Source organism: Bos grunniens, chromosome 6 (genome assembly GCF_055505025.1).
Source record: "Bos grunniens cultivar Pamir isolate PY7600 chromosome 6, Bosgru_T2T1.0, whole genome shotgun sequence".
NCBI lineage: Eukaryota > Metazoa > Chordata > Mammalia > Artiodactyla > Bovidae > Bos > Bos grunniens.
Window position 1 is genome coordinate 64,374,095 of NC_141170.1, and position 21,280 is coordinate 64,395,374.

Sequence of the window (21,280 nt, forward strand, 5' to 3'; positions counted from 1 at the left end):
TATCATAAAAATTGTCCAGTGCTGAAGCTCAGTCCCAGGGAGAGGACCAGGCTTAGGTGCAGAAAGAGCCTGAAGAGTTTGGGCCATGGCAACTGAGTGTGTACTAGGAAGAAACTGAGGCCTCCAGAGGCAAGTCACTAAATGAGAAGTGCATGAGGAGAGGGGAAGCACTACCATAAAGCTTTGTTCCTTGTGAGTGTTCCAAGGCAACAGGACACACTTATGGAGCTATGGGGGTTGGCATGAATTGCCAGTGCCTCTTACAGATGTATGGGCAAACACAAAGCCCCACCCCATCTAACCTAGAAGAGTGTGAATAGCTACTGAGACTAGAAATACTGCCAGTGGGCCACAGGACCAGCAACTCTTCCAACAGGCCACAGGGCCCACCCCCACTGACCTGGAGAGTGTGGAGACAGATTCAGCCACTCAGACTTTTGTCAGTGGGCCTCAAAACCTGCCCATGCTATCTCAGGAAGATGCATATGGCTTCCACATCTAAGAGGTCCATTGGTAGATGCCAGAACTCACCCTGCTGCCCTGAGAGCACTAAGATAGCTCTCTCTCTCTCTTAGGAAATTCATCAGTGGGTACTGGAACACTCCCTGCTGTCTCAGGATAGCTCTCGATATTGGAAAGCCTGCCAATGAGTGCTGAGACTCACCCCACTGTCCTGGGAGAAAGTAGAAAGTTTGCATGACTAGGAAATCCATCAGTGGGTGCCAGAACCTGGGAGTACACAGATAACTACCCCTACTAGGAAATCCATCCCAAAGAAGTGTTATGACCACAACACTAGGAACTACACAAAGAGCCGAAATCTCTTCTCACAGCTGTGCAAACTGGGGGATTTACACCTCAGCTGATGGCTTTCTGTTAATAAATTCATTCCCTGTGAAACATCCAAAAGAATAAGTGCTCTTGCAGCTGGGGCAGTTCTGAATGTAGCATCCGTGGGCTCTGTGGGCATGTACACATATGGGTAAGACCAGACCAGAATTCAAGCTGCCTTCATAGATCCCACAGTGGGTCCAAGTGCACAACTACTGCAGTATTTGAATCTAACTTCATTGTACCAGTGCCAGTGGCTGAGTGAAAACAATGCCTGAGAATCATCAGGGCCAATTGCCAGCATGCCCACAGTTAAGGCAGGACCAAGGACAGCGCCATCAAATTTACTTTGTGAGCCCACTCTACAGACAGAAGGGGAGCCATGGAACATATTTGTAGGTGAACAGCTCCAAAGGAGTAAAATGCAATGACTTCTGGCCAGTGGCAGTGCTACAGTCCCCTCTACCTCACACTATAGATCAGAATCACAGCCAAGAAATAGAGCTGGGGGCACGTACTCCAACAACTAGGGAGCAGACTCGGCCTCTTAAAGTGCAGTGAGGACCACAGAGCAAAGGGTAGCTCTCCTACTCAATATCTTGGACAGGCTTTGATAACCACACCAATCAACCCCCACAACCTTCAAGGAGATAAGGACACAAGGACACAACTTCTGAACCAACCTCACTCACCAGAGGGTAGACACCAGAAGCAAGGGGAACAGTGATCCTACAATGTGCAGAATAGAGACCACAAACACAGTAAGTTTGACAAATGAGATGACAAATATGCTGCAGACAAAAGGAGCAAGATAATAACCTATAAGAACAAGTAAATGAAGAGGAGATAGCAATCTATCTGAAAAAGAATTGAGTAATGATAGTAAAGATATCAGATACACCAAGATATCAGAAACATAATGGAGGCATAGGCTTCTCTGGCAGCTCAGATGGTAAAGAATCCATCTGCAATGCAGGAGACCTGGGTTCGATCCCTAGGTCAGAAAGATCCCCTAGAGAAGGAAATGGCAACCCACTCCAGTATGCTTGCCTGTACAATCCCATGAACAGAGGAGCCTGGTGGGCTATAGTACATGGGGTCAAAAAGAGTCAGAAACAACTAACACACATGGATCAAGAAGATAAAAGAAAAGTTTAACAAAGACCTAGAAGAACTAAAGAACAAATAGAGATGAACAAGAGAGTAACCAAAATGAAAAATACTCTAGAAGGAATCAAAAATACAAAAATTAACACAGATGAACTGCTAAATGATCTGAAAGACAGTATGGTAGAAATCTCTGCCACAGAACAAAGTAAAGAAAACAAGTTAAAAGAAATGAGGATAGTCTCAGAGACCTCTGGGACAACATTAAAAGCACCAACATTCAAATTATAAGGGTCACAAAAAAAGAAAAAATAAATAAAATATTTGAGGAGATCATAGTTGAAAACTTTGCTAACATGGAAAAGGAAATAGTCACCCAAGTCCAGGAAGTGTAGGGAGTCCCAAAAGGATAAACCCAAGGAGGAACACATCAAGACATATATCAATCACACTAACAAGAATTAAATACAAAGAAAAATTTCAACAAGGGAAATGCGATGAATAACATTAGGTGAATTTTCAGCAGAGATTTCAGGCCAGAAGGGAGTGGTAAGACATATTTAAAGTGAAGAAAGAGGAAAAACTTACAAACAAGAAAATTCTACCCAGAAAGGCTCTCATTCAGAGTCAATGAAGAAATCTAAAGCTTTACAAACAAGCAAAAGCTAAGAGAACTTAATACTATCAAACCAGCTTTACAACAATAGCTAAAGGGAATCCTCTAGGTAAAAAGCACAAGAGAAGAGAATAAAAGAGACTGGGAAGAAAATCGACCTAGAAAAAGAAACACAAAACAATTTTTAAAATGGCAATAGGAACATACATATTGATAATTACCTTAAATGTAAATTGATTAAATATTCCAACCAAAAGACGTAGAGTATCTGAGTGAATGTAAAAGCAAGACCCGTATATATGCTCTGTATATATTAGAGACCCACTTAAAAACTAAAGATGCTTACAGACTGAAAGTAAGGGGATGGTAAAAATTATTCCATGCAAATGGAAATCGAAAGAAAGCTGAAGTAGCAATGCTTGTATCAGACAAAATAAACTTTAAAATAAAGACTGTTTACAAGAAACATGGAAGGACACTATATGATGATCAAGGAATGAGTCCAAGAATATACAATAATTACAAATATTTATGCATCCAACATAGGAGCCCCTCAGTATATAAGATAAATGCTAACAGTCATAAAAGGGAATCTCTTGCATTCCTACACACTAACAACACAAGATCAGAAAGAGAAATTAGGGAAACAGTCCCATTTACCACCATAACAAAAGGAATTAAATACTTAGGGATAAGTATTTGGTTTTAGGAATAAACCAAACTCAAGGAAGCAGAAGACATATACACAGAAAACTAAGATACTGATGAAAAAATCAAAGATGACACAAAAAGATGGAGAGATGTTGTCGTATCAGAAGAATCAATATGTGAAAATAACTATACTACCCCAAGCAATCTATAGATTCAATGCAATCCCTAAATTACCAGACACTTTTCACAGAATTAATTTTTTTTTTACAGTTTGTATGGAAATAGAGAAGACCCCAAATAATCAAAGCAATCTGGGGAATGAAAAATGGAACTTGAAAAATAAGGCTTCCTGACTTCGGACTATATTACAAAGCTACAGTGATCAAGACTGTATGATACTGGCACAAAAACAGAAATATAGATCAATCGGACAGGATAGAAAGCCCAGAGAAACCCACACATCTATGGTCACCTAATCCTCTACTCAAGGTCACCTAATCCTCTACTCATGGTCACCTAATCCTCCACTCAAATGGGAAGGAAATCTAGAAAAGGGTGAATATATTTTATGTGTATATATAACTGATTTCTTTTAGAGCAGAAACTGGTGTAACATTGACCTTTTCATCATAGGGGATTGAAATTCAAAAGTAGGAAGTCAAGAGATACCTGGACTGGCAGGCAAGTTTGGTCTTGAAGTAAGAGCAAGTATACTCCACTAAAATTTTTAAAAATTAAAAGCAAACCAAAAAGGCGTATTTTGTACAAAAACTATTTTTTATAAAATAAGTTACAAGGATATAATGCACAATGCAGGAAATATAGCCTTATTTTATAATAACTATAAATCGAGTATAATCTTCAAAAATTGTTAATTACTATATTGTACACCTGTAATTGATATAATATTGTACATCAATTGTATTTCAGTAAGAGAAGAAAAAAAGAAAAAAAAAACATGGGCCTCTATTTAATGAATTTTAAGAATTAAAGTTGTAAAAAAATTACTTATCCATTGATTAATGCAATGTATTAGTAAATTCCTAATGTTAAATTACCTTGACATTCTTAAGATTAACTGTAGGTAAATTATTCTTTGAATATACCACTAAATCATTTTTGTTACTTTGTCATTTTTAATATATAGTGCATTTGTTAATTAGATTATATTTGTGTTGCAAGAATCAGTCTACATAATTAGAATTAGCTTGATTTAAAAAAACTCACAGCTTTCCATTTCTCCTTCCACCTGCTGCTGTATTCTAATGATAAAGAATCAGCTGTGTGCGCTAGGTCATTTCAGTCAGGTCCAACTCTTTGTGATGCTAAGAACTTTGGCCCGCTGGGCTCTTCTGTCCATGGGATTCTCCAGGCAAGTACTGGAATGTTGTGTCATTTCCTTCTCCAGGGCATCTTCCTGATCTAGGGGTAGAACCCATATCTCTATGTCTCCTGCATCGGCAAGCAGGTTCTTTACCACTAGTGCAACATGGGCAGTATTGGCTACTTAAAGATTTAAAAGAACACAGCAGTGAAACTTGCTGAAGACATCAACTTGTGTGGAATGACTCTTGTCTATTGTTGTTGTTTATTCAGATTATCTACTCATTATGAGATCATTTGGTACTTATTTTTTGAGCAGAAAAAGTGAAAAGTGACATGAGGGAAAGATTTCTTGATTTCTAGACCTAACCCCACTGAGTTGTACATGCAGTGTATACCATACACTGTAAACCTGAAAGAATAATGAATGAAATTCAAATACAGGTCAGAAGGAAGATTTGAAGTTCTTTTTCTTATTATTGTTGTTGATGTTTTATTGTTGTTTTTGCTTTTTGTTTACTGCTCATTGTAATACAGGGAACATTCTTTAAACATGATGAAATTGAGACAATCTGCAAAGGACTTAGGGACTAAAGTGAATGTTTTAATCCTCATTTTTCTTTCAAAATAAAAATATTAACACAAGATAAATTAGTGTTATGAAATATTATAGTTCTGATACTTTATGAAGACTTCAGTGCTATTTTTGAAGTATTAACTACCAAGTTCCTTTCAAACTATTTGATATGGTTGCTTTTCAAATCTTTATATTTTTAATCTAACTGGCTTATCCTATAATGCATCTTTGATTTCTAGAAATAGTATTGCAACACTTTGAGAAGAACGAGAGGTCCTCATGTGAATTGAAGAAAGATATTTTGAAATTGTGAGTGTACTCTGAACTTAACCCTATATTTGCCTACATATTGGCAATGTGCAAGAATACTGCACATTTAGTTGGAGCTAACTAAAATATTGTTATGCGGAGCATTTTGAAGCTTAAGTAACACAGATTTGGAAGGAAAAATGTGGTCTTTTTTAATTTATATAATAATAAACTTATGTATTTCAACTTAACAAATTTTTAAGAAGTGAATGTTTATAACTAGAGTTCACCAAAATTTAATACTTTGTCTTGTGTAGATAGGGCATATAATTTGAGCTCCAACACTGTGAAACAGTGTTTTTTTCTTACCAAGTTTGTAAAGACAAAAGCCCTTATGCACAGTATTTATTTAATCTAAGATATTGATAATTATCAAAGGTAATATACACTCCTGTAAACAGTATGAATTAAGTTTATGTTTTCAACTTGTTTGCATTTAAAATTCTTATGTGTTTTCATGCATGGATCAAAAAAAAAATGCGTAGAACCTAAAAATAATTCTAAAAAAAATATAATGTTTTCTAAATTAAATCAGTATTTTGTGGAAATATAATGCAAAGCATATTCTTTGTATATTTTCCAAGTTGTTTTCATAAAGTTAAAACATATAAACACAATTATACCTAAAACAGGCCTTTTATACATGCAAACTTAAGATAAAGTGTCAGTTATAAGTTTGAGTTATCTTCAGGGATTTTTAGTTATTTTACCAATACAATATGCATACAATTACTTTTTATGTATGGCATTTAAAATATATTTTGATGTCCAAATACTATTCTGGCATAAGAATTAAATAATTAACTATTGTAGGGATCAGACAGGTTTTTAACGGACTTTATTGTTCAGGATGTTTTAGGGTCACAGCAAAATTGAGTGGAATATACAGAGATTTCTCTCATCTTCCCAAGCACTTTAAGTATGAATTCTGTAAAAATTCTGGTATATATTTTTTAATTTATACCTTTATACTTTTTATAAAAATGGACTAATAAAAATCAGTGTCTTTTTAAAATTAACTGGTTGAAAATGTGCACTTAAGTGAACTAAATTTAGTTTTAGCTCCCTGTAATGTCTGGAAAACAGTTGTCCAGGTGAGATATGCTACATTAAGAATAAGGACATTAGCATACAAGTTATATGCATTTGGGTATGATACAGCAAAGAGCAGATGTCTAAGCAATGGGAATTCCCAAACTGGAAGCATTGTTGTGATTTTCCTTTTAAAGTCATTATTTTAATTCAGTTCTTGGTGATTTCTGCTGTAATATATGCACTTGACATATGGTCATTTTAAATGCAAATATTCTGTATCAAAGAGGCAACAGTCTCCTGCCTATTTTGGATACCATCCAGAAGCTTCTAATGTGACTTGACAATAGATAAAATTACTATGATTGAGCATACATTTTCCTTGAATATCCATATATAAGTATGTATTTGGAAAAAATAAGTTTACAAAAGGGAACTCTTATTTTCCTTCCTCCTAAAGGAGAGGGAGAAGGGAGAAAAGCAGAGATCTGGCCATCTAAGAATAATGAACAAATTATACAACAACACTTCTAATAGCACACATTGATTCTTTAAATTAATGTCAGTTAATCAAGGAATTGATAAGAGGGCTTCTCAGACCAAAAACATAAAGAAAAATAGAAAAATGAGTATACAAATCAATTCCAATTTTAATTTTGTTATGTATGCTAATAATACAGTTATCGCTAAGAAAACAAAGAGGAAACAAGAGTTTCATGTTAAATTGTTTTTACAATCTGGTTTTCTGATTTATCTTCAATAAAAATATTGTGAAGGAAGTTAAGTCACTGAATTTAATTCATTCTGCAGTTATTTATTATGTAAGAATAAAATGCAATATTAATGTTGTACAGTCAAATGTTGAAACTGTTTCTAAAGATTTCTTTCAATCATTTCATCAGTTTCCTTGAAAGGAAAGTATAATAAATACTTAAACACTAAGATAAAGCTTTCAAACAAAATATATTTCCATTTTTTTTTCTTTTTAAAATACTGAATTTAAATTTATGGTTGAGATAGGTGGGTTAATAGTTCCTGGTTGATTTTAACATAAAATAAAATTTACACTTGATCTACTGAACAGAACATTTAAATACTACCATTATGTTAATAGGCTTCTCTGGTGGCTCAGCTGGTAAAGAATCTACCTGCAATATGGGAGAACTGGATTCAACCCTGGGTTGGGAGGATCCCCTGTAGAAGGCAACAGCTACCCACTCCAGTATGCTGACCTGCAATTCCAGACTGAGTGACTTTCCATCATTATTTTAATAATTGAGGAAGCTTAATCTTAAAGGTACATCTAAAGAGTTAATGTCTTATGATATAGTGTACTGAAGAAAAGACAAATCATTTAGGACCTAAACATGAGCTTACTGAGTTTTACTAGAATGATGAATGCTTATTTTAGACTTCCAGTTTTTTCTCTAACATATAAGAATCCTGAAAGTAAGAAAAGAAATAATCGGAGTGATAATGGCTGAGAATTTTCTAAAATAAATAACACACAAGACTATAAATTAAGGAAGCTGAGAGAACTCCAATCATGTCCTTTTCATACACTAGAAAAATAAGGACAAAGAGACAACCTTGAAAGTATAGTTGCCTTACAGCATTATAATGGTTTCAAGTATACAACATAGTGACTCAATATTTTTATAGATTATGCACAGTCCTTAATCCATTTTGAGTATGTTTTTGTATATGACATAAAGAAGTGGTCTGTCTTCATTTCTTGCATGTGGGTGTCCAGTTTTTCCAACACTATTCATTGAAAAACTTTTTTCATCACTGGATATTCTTACCTCCTTTGTCATAGACTAATTGACCATATAGGTATGTGTCAGGAAGCATTTAACAGGAGGCTTCCTGTGTGCTGTTTTGGATCTTTCAGAAATTCTCTGTTCCTTATTAATTCCTGAGGAGAGGCAAGCCTTTCCCAGGGGCTGAGGAATCCAGGCATTTCCTTCGTTAGTTTTTCTATATGGTGATAAGTACCCTCTTTCTTTTTATGAACCATATTGTAAAAATGATTACTTACAACTCTCTCTCTCTTTAGTATGGATCGCCTATGTTTTGTAAGTCTGGAATTTTAATCTTTATCTTTGCTGAGAATAACTATGGTATATATGCCCACACCATGTTGATTAAAACACCTTTGTTCCATCAGAGCTTGGGTCCCCGTGTCTTGCTTTCTCTCTCTCTCTCTCTCTTTGTCCCTCTTTTTCAGGCTGATTTCCTGGAGCACAGAGGCTCTCAGAGTTCACTTTCCTGCCCAGGCTTCTTAGACTTTCTCGATAAGGCGCTCTGGGCCTTTACCCCATCGAGAGGGCGCCTGAGGGCTCGGTGAACAGAGCAAGCCCCGTGTAAGGGACTTTATTGGCTTTCTTCGTAAACCAAGGAATATCAGCCTCTTTCTCTCTCCTTTACTTTCTTATCAGTCAACTTGGGACCACCAGGTTCTGGTCCATTAAAGGACCTCAACAAGTATGGGTTTATTTTGGGACTCTCTATTCTGTTCCTTTGATCTATATGTTTGTTTTTGTGCCAGTTCCATACTATTTTGATGACTGTAGCTTTATATTATAGTTTGAGATCAGAGAGCTTGATACATTTAGCTTTGTTCTTCTTTCTTAAGATAGCTTTAGATATTCAGGTTCTTTTACAAAATTAACAAATCTCATTAAAGTCACAATATTCTAAAATTTGCACAAGGAAAAAGAAAATTAATAGGTCTTTATCTTTTAAAGATATTGAATCAATACTAAACAATTTTCCAATTTCACTAATGAATTATACTTACCATTTAAGGAAAAATGAAACCAATTCTCCACAATGTTCTGAAAAAGACAGAGGCAGAGGGAATATTTCCTTCAGTGAGCTGAGTGTAGTTCCAAAAAAAGATTGGCCCCTGAAATTTATGAATGTGAAATTATTTGGAAGAAGTGTCTTTGAAGATGTAATTATTTTTAAAGATCTATAGATTATATCATCCTGAATTAGGGTGGACTCTAAAGTTTCCTTAGAAGAGAAGAGAGGGAAAAAACTAAAACAAAGAAGACATGAAAATGGATGCAGAATTATGTACCTCCAAACCACGATATCAACAGATTTAGGGTTCAAGGATAAGTAACCCAGTACTGTAAATAAAGAACAAAGCTATAGTACTCACATTACTTGTTTCAAAACTAACAATAAAGATACAGTAGTCCAGACAGAATAGAAACTGAATAAGTAAATCAATCAAATAGAATTGAAAGCCCAGAAATAGAGCTACATAAATATAGTCAACTGATCTTTGACCAAAAAAAAAAAAACAAAAAACGGCAACAGTACACTGGAGAAAGAATATTCTTTTCAACAAATTATACTGGACCAAGTAGACATCTGTAAGCAAAAAATCACCTAGATTAAGACCTTATACCTTTTCCCACAGTGGATTATAGACTTAAGTAAAAAACTCAAAACTGTAAAACATCTAGAAGGAAATACAGAAGAAAATCTATGTGACATTGGCCTTTGGTGATGGATTTTTAGATTCAACATCAAAAGCACAATCCAGGGAAGGAAAAAAAATGCGAATTGATAAGTTGAACTCTATTATAATTAAAACTGCTGCTCTAAAAAGGTAAGCAACTAACTGGAAGAACATATTTGATAAACACACAAAGGATAAAGCACTTGTGTTCAAAATATATAAAGAATTCTTAAAACCCCTATTTTAGAAAGCAAACAACCCAGTTAAAAACTGAAGATAATATCTGAGCAGATACTTCACCAAAGAAGATGCATTGATAGCAATTAAGCACATGAAAATATGCTTCATTGCATTTGTTTTCCCAGCATCTCAAAATTATGTGATGCTGCTACAGACATATTAGAATGGTTAAACTGTAAAAAAGGAAGAAAAAAAAAGGGTACCATCAAGTGAAACAAGAACTCTCATTTATTACTGGTAGAAATGCAAAATAGTACATATATTTTGGAAAACAGTTTGTTTTTTACAAAGGTAAATATTGTATTGTTCATCTGAAAGTTCTTGATTTATGTAATGATGAAGCCTGGCTTGAAGGATTTTGAGCATAACCTTGCTAGCATGGGAAATAAGCCCAACTGTACAGGAGTTTGAACATTCTTTGGCATTCTTTGGCCTGGTCTTTGGAAGGAAAGCTATGAAAAGCCTAGACAGAATATTAATAAGCAGAGAAATCACTTTGCTGACAAAGGTCCATATAGTCAAACCTATGATTTTTCCAGCAAACAAGTATGGGTATGGGAGTTGAACCATAAAAAAAGCTGAGCATAGAAGAATTGATGCTTTTGAATTGCGGTACTGGAGAAGACTGCAGGGTGATCAAACCAGCCAATCCTAAAAGTCAACCCTGAGTTTTCATTGCAAGGTCTGTTGCTAAAGTTCCAGTACCATGGCCACCACATGTAAAGAGTCAACTCATTGAAATAGACCCTTATTTGGGGAAAGATTGAAGGCAAAAGGAGAAAGGGGTGGCAGAAGATGAGATGGTTAGATAGCATGACCAACTCAGTGAACTTGAATTTGAGCAAACTCTGGGAAATGGTGGAGGACAGGGGAGCCTGGTGTGCTGCCATCCATGGGGTCACAAAGAGTTGGACACGACTTAGCGACTAAGCGACCACAAAATGTTGTATTATCATGCAGTCCAAGGATCACACTTCTAGGAGTTTACCTAAAGGATTTAGAGACATGTTCACACAAAAATCTGCACCTACGTGTTCTGCTGCTGCTGCTGCTGCTACTGCTAAGTCACTTCAGTCGTGTCCAACTCTGTGAGACCCCATAGACAGCAGCCCACCAGTCTCCCCTGTCCCTGGGATTCTTCAGGCAAGAATACTGGAGTGAGTTGCCATTTCCTTCTCCAATGCATGAAAGTGACCTACGTGTTCACAGAAGTTTTATTCATGATTGCCAAAGCTGAAAGCAACCTAGATACCCTTGAATAGATGAATGTATAAACAAACTGCATTATTCTCATACAATGGAGTGATTTTTGGTGATAAGAAATAAGCTATTAAATCACAAAAATACTTGGATAAATTTTAAAAGTATGTTGCTAAGTAAACTCATTCTGAAAATACCACATACTGTATGAATCCAATCATATATCATTTTAGAAAAACCAAAACTGTAATGACAGTAAAAAGATCAATGGTTGCTTGAAGTTTGGTGGAAAGTAAAGCACAGGGGAATTTTAGGGGAGTGAACTATTCTCTTTGACACAGTAATTGTGAATATATGACAGTATGCATTTGTCAAAACTTATAGATGTTCACATCACAAAAAGTGAGCCTTAATGAAAGCAAATTAAACAAAAATCATTTAAAAGCTCATGTTACCCCAGGGAGATATGTATAATATGACAGGATTTTTTTTTTTTTTTGTAAAAGCAATACTCTGCTAAGAAAGTTTTATTTGTCCATCTGTCTAGACAACTATATTACATCCTTGGTTATTAAAGCCTTTTATTTTCTTGTATACAATATAGAATTAAATCCCACATTTTAGAAACTATTAGAATTTAAGAGGATAGATTTAATATATTTTAAAATAATTGTTTAAACTCTTACAGAAATCTGTGTTATTACTTTTCATTGAGCATTGAAATGTGAAGCAAAAATTACTAGTATTAAAAAATATGAATTCACTGTTTCACTATGCACCAGTGTTGGACTCTAGGTTATAAATTGTTAATTGGTTCCCATGTTTAGGGTCTTTCTCTGCTTCTATATTTAAAGTAAAATCAGTTTGTGACTATTGTTTTAGGCTGAAGTGAGAGATGTTTATTTTGCTTAGTTCTTTGCTATTTAAAAGATCATTGTTTTTGTTTTTTTCCTTTTCCTACGTCCCCAAGCTACCTTCCTTTTCCTTCCTGTCTTTCTCTGGGAAATGATATGTTTGAAATGGGGTTATTTTCCAGGTATTCTACAAGGCTAGATTATCTCTCATCCAGCTTCTCACTGAAGCTATTTAAAGCTTCTGTCAATAACCCAACCTTTCATTTCTTAATAGTTGACTGGGAACCATTTAATCAGTGATTAAAAAGTGTTAAACGTAGTTTAATCTCAATCTCCATCTCTTATCTCTATGTCTCATCTTTCATCAACTGAAGCACAGAAAACATTAAACCCTGGGGAGCAACGGGGCAGTACAGGAGCTTCTTAAGAGAACTTTAGAATATTGTGCAGTATAACTCTTTCTAAGCTGCAATCCTATATTGTTTTTGACATTTCCAACTAGAAGAAGTCATAAAGGCAATATAAAAGCTTAAGTACAACAAAATAAAATGAAACAGTAATAAAGTTATGTCTCCTTTCAGATATTTGTTAATTGTTATAACTAATAAAAACATGATTGAAACATCATACTTCTTGCTTGATTTTCCAGTGTGGCAGTGAATAAATAACTTCACTATATTTAAAAATACAATACAAATATTCATTTTCCTCCTAAAAATTGATTTTCAGAAAGGAATAATGTGCCTGTTTTTAAAAGTAATATAAGGAATTTCATACTACCCAGAATTTGCATTAGGCTAAAATATCCTTGTTTTAGGAGGTACTAAAATAAGCTCAAGCATTCCTAGTTCTGGATGTTTAAAAATATTAATTGGTGGAAGAGGTGAAATAGAAGGCAAAGGGATTATCAAAGACATAGTGATTTTCCTGATGCATATGACCACATATTTATTCTAGTGTAATATTGTAAAAAAATATTTTAAAAAATAATGAGAATAATGTACTCTAAAAATGTTGGATGCCATCAAAAATGTTTAAATGATACTGAAGACATTACGTGTATAAATGACTTTAATAAAAATATTTTATGAGATGTACAAAAGGTAGTGTTTCTAAATGAAAACATGCTGATTGAATGTGTTTAAGTTAACTAAAAAAATATTCATAGATTATTTTTATCATTTTTGCCCCTTTAAACGTTCATGTATTTGATCAATTTTTTTGAGACTTGTAGGAAGAGTGAGCCTCCATTTTTACTAGAAATTGTCTTAAATCATGGCATAGAATGGATGTGAGTATTGTGTTTAATCTGTTTGTAGAGCAAGTGCAATAGTAATTATAATAAAGGAAAGTTTTAATAAAGCTCAAGCTAGGGAGAAATTCAGGATAGATATTTATTCTAAAGTTTAATGCTCTCTTGCACTCCAATTTGACTGTATGTTTTCAGAAAGAAACCATCAAAGTATTGCCCTTACCAGTAGGATAGACCTAGTATTTGACTGAAGAACATGAACTATCATTATTACTAGGTCAAGTGTTGTAACTCTTTTAAGATGTAAAGATCCAGGAAGAGAGACCAAATGTGAATAAAGAATAAAGGAATTCACAAGAGAGATTTGTTTAATGTACCATTTTGTAACCTGAAGAGCTATAGCTGTCATTCATCTGTCAGTTATCTCAACATTATTTCTACTTTAGGATTTAAATTGTACATGTTAGTTACATTCAGCTTCAAAGTGAAGAAGAAGTGAAGGAAAATCCTCCATTGTTCATTTCTCAGAATCCATGTGCCAAAAGAAATTCTGGGACATATCCACCATATCAATGCTCATCATGAGGCGAGATGCATATTCAGAACTGCTTTTTAGCCATGACCTATAGGTGGCCCTCAAAGAGTCATAAAGCCACGTAGAGACATCTATACAAAGCTTCTGGGTTGTAGAAGCAGTTCTTTGGATGAGATTACTTCTTTATTCACTAAGCACAGTGTTTACAACAAAAATAATCATCATAAAAAGAATAAATATATTCAAGTGTTGAAAGTTCAAACAGCACCAAATGATATATAATTTAAATATACCTCTTATGCTTTCTTGTCTTCCTAAATCAGTCTTACTCATTGACTCGCAAGGCAGAGAATGTAATTTGATTAATTTTTTTTTCATTTATCCCTAGGATGGTACATAACTAGTCATTGTAGATTAAAAAGTATAAGATTAATTTGTTACATAGCTGGATGTATTAGGATACCAGTGATTAGTTCTTTACAGAGAATCCTACTTTTAAAACAATGTAGTGCTTACACATTCATGAAACCTCTTTTGGGTAGACAGTTTCATTTGAGGGATAACAGTCCATAAGAATCTAATGCATATACAAGCATGCAAGCAAGCAAGGATATGTACATATAATTGAATGTGTGAGTTTGTATGCATGCATAGCTGCTGTTTAAAAATAAAAATATGCTATACTCCTCAGTTCAGTTCAGTTCAGACGCTCAGTCATGTCCGACTCCATGTGACCCCATGAATCGCAGCACACCAGGCCTCCCTGTCCATTACCAACTCCCGAAGTTCACTCAGACTCACGTCCATCGAGTCAGTGATGCCATCCAGGCATCTCATCCTCTGTCGTCCCTTTCTCCTCCTGCCCCCAATCCCTCCCAGCATCAGAGTCTTTTCCAATGAGTCAACTCTTCGCATGAGGTGGCCAAAGTACTGGAGTTTCAGCTTTAGCATCATTCCTTCCAAAGAAATCCCAGGGCTGATCTCCTTCAGAATGGACGGGTTGGATCTCCTTGCAGTCCAAGGGACTCTCAAGAGTCTTCTCCAATAGCACAGTTCAAAGGCATCAATTCTTTGGCGTTCAGCCTTCTTCACAGTCCAACTCTCACATTCATACATGACCACTGGAAAAACCATAGCCTTGACTAGAAGGACCTTTGTTGGCAAAGTAATGTCTCTGCTTTTCAATATGCTGTCTAGGTTGGTCATAACTTTTCTTCCAAGGAGTAAGTGTCTTTTAATTTCATGGCTGTAGGCACCATCTGCAGTGATTTTGGAGCCCGAAAAAATAAAGTCAGCCACTGTTTCCACTGTTTCCCCATCTATTTCCCATGAAGTGATGGGACCAGATGCCATGATCTTCGTTTTCTGAATGTTGAGCTTTAAGCCAACTTTTTCTCTCTCCTCTTTGACCTACTCTAAATCTTTGACACTCAAAATCTATATTTGGGTTATTCCTTATCATATAACCTAAATGATAGATTTTTAAATGACTATTATTTCATTGTAAAAATGTACCATTAATCACTTAAATTTCCCCTAGTTCAGTTCAGTCACTCAGTCGTGTCCAACTCTTTGTGACCCCGTGAACCGCAGCATGCCAGGCTTCCCTGTCCATCACCAACTCCCAGAGTCCACTCAAACACATGTCCATCGAGTCATGATGCCATCAAACATCTCATCCTCTGTTGTCCCCTTCTCCTCCTGCCCTCAATCTGTCCCAGCATCAGAGTCTTTTCAAATGAGTCAGCTCTTTGCATCAGGTGGCCAAAGTCTTGGAGTTTCACCTTCAACATGAGTCCTTTCAATGAACACCCAGGACTGATCTCCTTTAGGATGGACTGGTTGGATCTCCTTGTAGACTAAGGGACTTTCAAGAGTCTTCTCCAACACCAGGTTAAAAAGCATCAATTCTTTGGTGCTCAGCTTTCTTTATACTCCAACTCTCACATCCACACATGACCACTGGAGAAACCATAGCCTTGACTAGGTGGACCTTTGTTGGCAAAGTAATGTCTCTACTTTTTAATATGCTGTCTAGGTTGGTCATAACTTTCCTTTCAAGGAGTAAGCATCTTTTAATTTCATGGCTGCAATCACCATCTGCAGTGATTTTGGAGCCCAGAAAAATAAAGCCAGCCATTGTTTCCACTATTTCCCCAACTATTTGCCATGAGGTGATGGGACCAGATTACCATGATCTTAGTTTTCTGAACATTGAGCTTTAAACCCACATTTTCTCTCTCCACTTTCACTTTCATCAAAAGGATTTTTAGTTCTTCTTCACTTTCTGCCATGAGGGTGGTGTCATCTGCATATCTGAGGTTATTGATATTTCTCCCAGCAATCTTGTTTCCAGCTTGTCCTTCCTGTAGCCCAGCATTTCTCATGATGTTCTCTGCATATAAGTTAAATAAGCAGGGTGACAATATACAACCTTGATGTACTCCTTTTCCTATTTGGTACCAGTCTGTTTTTCCATGTCCATTTCTAACTAATGCTTCCTGACCTGCATATAGGTTTCTCAAGAGGCAGGTCAGGTGGTCTAGTATTCCCATCTCTTTTAGAATTTCCCACAGTTTATTGTGATCCACACAGTCAAAGGCTTTGGCATAGTCAATAAAGCAGAAAGAGATGTTTTTCTGGAACTGGCTTGCTTTTTCTATGATCAAGAGGATGTTGGCAATTTGATCTCTGGTTCCTCTGCCTTTTCTAAAACCAGCTTGAACATCTGGAATTTCATGGTTCACGTACTGCTGAAGCCTGGCTTGGAGAATTTTAAGCATCAATTTACTAGCACACAAGATGAGTCCAGTTGTGTGGTAGTTTGAGCATTCTTTGGTATTGTCTTTCTTTGGGATTGGAATGAAAACTGACCTTTTCCAATCCTGTGGCCACTGCTGAGTTTTCCAAATTTGCTGGCATATTGAGCACAGCACTTTCAAGAGTCATCTTTCAGGAATGAAATAGCTCAACTGGAAATCCATCACCTCCACTAGCTTTGTTCGTAGTGATGCTTGCTAAGGCCCACCTGACTTTACATTCCCGAAGTCTGGCTCTAAGTCAGTGATCACACCATCATGATTATCTAGGTCATGAATATCTATTTTGTACAGTTCTTCTGTGTATTCTTGCCACCTCTTCTTAATCTCTTCTGCTTCTGTTAGGTCCCTACCATTTCTGTCCTTTATTGGGCCCATCTTTGCATGAAATGTTCCCTTGGTATCTCTAATTTTCTTGAAGAGATCACTAGTCTTTCCCATTCTATTGTTTTCCTCTATTTTTTTGCTTTGATCGCTGAGGAAGGCTTTCTTATCTCTCCTTGCTATTCTTTGGAACTCTGCATTCAAATGGGTATATCTTTCCTTTTCTCCTTTGCTTTTTGCTTCTCTTCTTTTCACAGCTATTTGTAAGGCCTCCTCAGACAGCCAATTTGCTTTTTTGCATTTGTTTTCCTTGGGGATGGCCTTGATTCCTGTCTCCTGTGCAATGTTACAAATCTCAGTCCATAGTTCATCAGGCACTCTGTTTATCAGATCTAGTCCCTTAAATCTATTTCTCACTTCCACTGTCTAGTCATAATGGATTTTATTTAGGTCATACCTGAATGGTCTAGTGGTTTTCTCCACTTTCTTAAATTTCAGTCTGAATTTGGCAATAAGGAGATCATGATCCAAGCCACAGTCAGCTCCCAGTCTTTTTGTTGCTGAATGTATAGAGCTTCTTCATCTTTGGATGCAAAGAATATAATCAATTTATTTCGGTGTCGACCATCTGGTGATGTCCATTTGTAGAGTCTTCTCTTGTATTGTTGGAAGAGGGTGTTTACTATGACCAATGCGTTCTTTTGGCAGAAGTCTATTAGCCTTTGTCCTGCTTCATTCTGTACTCCAAAGCCAAATTTGCCTGTTATTCCAGGTGTTTCTTGACTTTCTACTTTTGCATTCTGGTCACCTGTAATGAAAAGGACATCTTTTTTGGGTGTTAGCTTTCCCCCAGCTTATAAGTAATTAATTTGGTTTTAGTATTTTGACATTAAGAACAGTGCTAAAATGGATAGCTTTTCATACTTTTTTTTGCACCTATGTATGTCTGTAGAAGAAATTACATTAAGCAGAAACTCTGTGCATAAAAAAGCACCTTTCAAAAGTAATGTGTTTTGTCACATTATTCCCTAAAGAAATTGATCCAACTTATACTCTGAACATCAATGTCTCTGTTTAATTCATCTTCAGTATTTTATATGTCTTTGTGTTGATATATTAAATATGACATTATTCCTTGATTTTTTATAATCTTTATGCTGTAATAAATGCAAACTTTCCCTTTTATTTTACAACTGGCAGCTGTTTATATAGGGGAAGTTATAAGAAAATCTGCTTTGATAGCTTTACTTATTCCTCTTATATTTAGGATAACTGTTTTAATATATTATCTTGAATTAGTATTTTAATACATTTTCTTGTATCTTTCAGTGAGTTAAAGCTTTGCATGTGTGCTCAGTCACCTCAGTTATGTCCAGCTCTTTCAACCCTACAAATTGTAGCCCATCAGGCTTCCCTGTCCATGGGATTTCCCAGGCAAGAACACTGGAGTGGGTTGCCATGCTTTCCCTGAGGAGATCTTCCCAACCCATGGATCGAACGCCATCTCTTGCATCTCCTGCATTGCAGGCAGATTCTTTATCCACTGAGCCACCTGGGAAGCCCCAGTTTATAACATTAGAAATGATTAAATTTCTTCTTTTCAACTGTCATATGTTGACAACTTTCTCGGAGAAGGCAATGGCACCCCACTCCAGTACTCTTGCCTGGAAAATCCCATGGACAGAGGAGCCTGGTAGGCTGCAGTCCATGGGGTCGCTAAGAGTCAGACACGACTGAGTGACTTCACTTTCACTTTTCACTTTCATGCATTGGAGAAGGAAATGGCAACCCACTCCATTGTTCTTGCCTGGAGAATCCCAGAGACAGGGGAGCCTGATTGGCTGCCGTCTATGGAGTCGCACAGAGTCAGACACGACTGAAGTGACTTGCAGCAGCAGCAGCAGACAACTTTCTCATATCTAATTTTATTAACTAGCCAGAAAACATTTTAAATAATATTAGTGTTATTATATGTTTTGTCATTTTAGTCCTAATTTCACTTTTTTTTTTTTTTTGCTAAGCTTTTGCTTACGACAGATCATTACTAAAATTTCTAATTATTACCTGGTGATTTCAAATACTGATTAGCTTTCTGTTTTTCATTGTCTCCGCTTTTGTTTTTATTCTTCTTATTTTTTTTAAGTTTCTGGTATTAAGAGTCCATACATAATAGAAATGACAAAGGATGTTGGTGATTTAGGGTAGCTAGTAACACATACCTCCTTTCTTACAGTTTTTACTAATTGGTAATTAAGAAAAAGGAACCAATTGTGGATGGATCAGGTCAGTTAATGGTAGTGAATAAAGTGGAATGGGGATTAGAGAGGATCAGTTCAGTCAGTCACTCAGTCATGTTGGAATCTTTGTAACCCCATGGAGTGCAGCACGCTGGGCTTCCCTGTCCATCACCAACTCCTGGAGCTTGCTCAAACTCATGTCCACCAAGTCAGTGATGCCATCCAACCATCTCATCCTCTGCTGTCCCTTTCTCTTCCTGCCTCAATCTTTCCCAGCATCAGGGTCTTTTCCATGGTCAGTTCTTTGTATCGGGTAGCCAACATATTGGAGCTTCAGCTTCACCATCAGTCCTTTCAATGAATATTCAGGAGTGATTTCCTTTAGAATGGACTGGTTTGATCTCTTTGTAGTCCAAGGGACTCTCAAGAATCTTCTCTAACACCGAGATGGTAGGGAGATGCATTTCAAGGACATCTTGCCTTGCATTTCAGGCAGCTATTTCCTGTGGGCTGCTAAGGCACTGCTCACTGGGTAATCTAACCAATGTTTGCTTGGAAAAGAGATATTAAGTAATGGTTGGGAGAGGGGTGGTCTTTCCCATGTGGTTCAGTGGTGAAGAATCTGCCTGCCAGTGCTGGAGACATGAGTTTGATCCCTAGGTCAGGAATATCCCTGGAATAGGAAATGTCAACCCACTCCATTATTCTTGCTTGAAAAATTCCATGGACAGAGGAACCCTAAAGAGTCAGACATTACTGAACATGCACAAAAATTATCAAGGTCAGGGTAGGAGGCTGTTGGACAGGACTGAAGCGACTTAGCAGCAGCAGCAGCAGCAGAGAGAAGTAAGTCATCAAAAGATGTTTTCTATCTTCTTTGAATACCCAAAACTAGGCAGAGGGGATGGAATAAACCTCACCTTTCTCTACTATTTCAGAATGAACATATCATTATATGTATATATATATATATATATATATATACACATAAGTGTATATATATATAAACTATATAGTATGCATATATTTTGTGTATGTACATATATACAGTATATATAAATATATAATATATATGCATACTCATTCTGGAGTAGATTTTATGAATCCAGGAAACATATCACAAGTCAGTGAAAGACTGAAAGACTTGTAGTAACTGTAAAATATGGAGTGGTGTAGGAAACACATGCAGCTTCTATGGTAATTAGCATCATCATATGAAATAGTGCAGCAGGGGCATCACACACGACTTACATAAGTTTTTTGACTAGGTGAATAAGTAATGCTGTCACTAGATATCTTTCAGCAATGAAATATTGTATTTTCTATGTTCTATATATCAATATTTTGGGTAAAAATGGAACATCAGTCTAACTCAGTGACATCTTCAGCTACAACATTGTTTTTTGAAAACAGCAACAGTTCTCTTTCTTCTCCTGGAAGGATTAAAAACAAAGAAAATGAAAAAAATATATATAGCCTTAAAAACAGATGAAACCTATGTAGAATTTTAGGATCTTAGTTTTCAAAAAGTCTTAAGACTTAATTTAGTTCACCTTTCTAAACAATCTACTTAATGTCACAGTGTGGAAAAACACTATTGCTCAAAGGACACTAGTCACCTCTTCCAACTAAATTTGTTTGTTTGTTTGTTTAGTCATGGTGCCTTGCATTCCCTTGATTAATATCATGAAGGTCCTTTTGGAATTTCAGTTTGTTTCTTGGGTGGAGTATTATAAAGTCTAGGAAGACTAAAACAGTGACTATTTGACCATAATTAGATAAACTCAGAATTTTTCCATATAACATATATCCATACCAACATCCATTTAATCATAGAAAAAGCAATAGAATTCCAGAAAAACATCTACTGCTGCTTCATTGACTATGCTAAAGCC

General features: G+C 36.0%; 1 long non-coding RNA gene across 1 annotated transcript in view; it reads left to right on the forward strand.

The window, feature by feature from the left end:
- Positions 1 to 8,608, forward strand: part of LOC147370835 (uncharacterized) — a 133,044-nt gene extending 124,436 nt beyond the window's left edge. Inside the window, exons 2-3 of the long non-coding RNA XR_015166187.1 lie at positions 5,345 to 5,414; positions 7,561 to 8,608. This is a non-coding gene — a long non-coding RNA (uncharacterized LOC147370835). The remainder of the gene's footprint in view (positions 1 to 5,344; positions 5,415 to 7,560) is intronic.
- Positions 8,609 to 21,280: the final 12,672 nt, after the last annotated feature.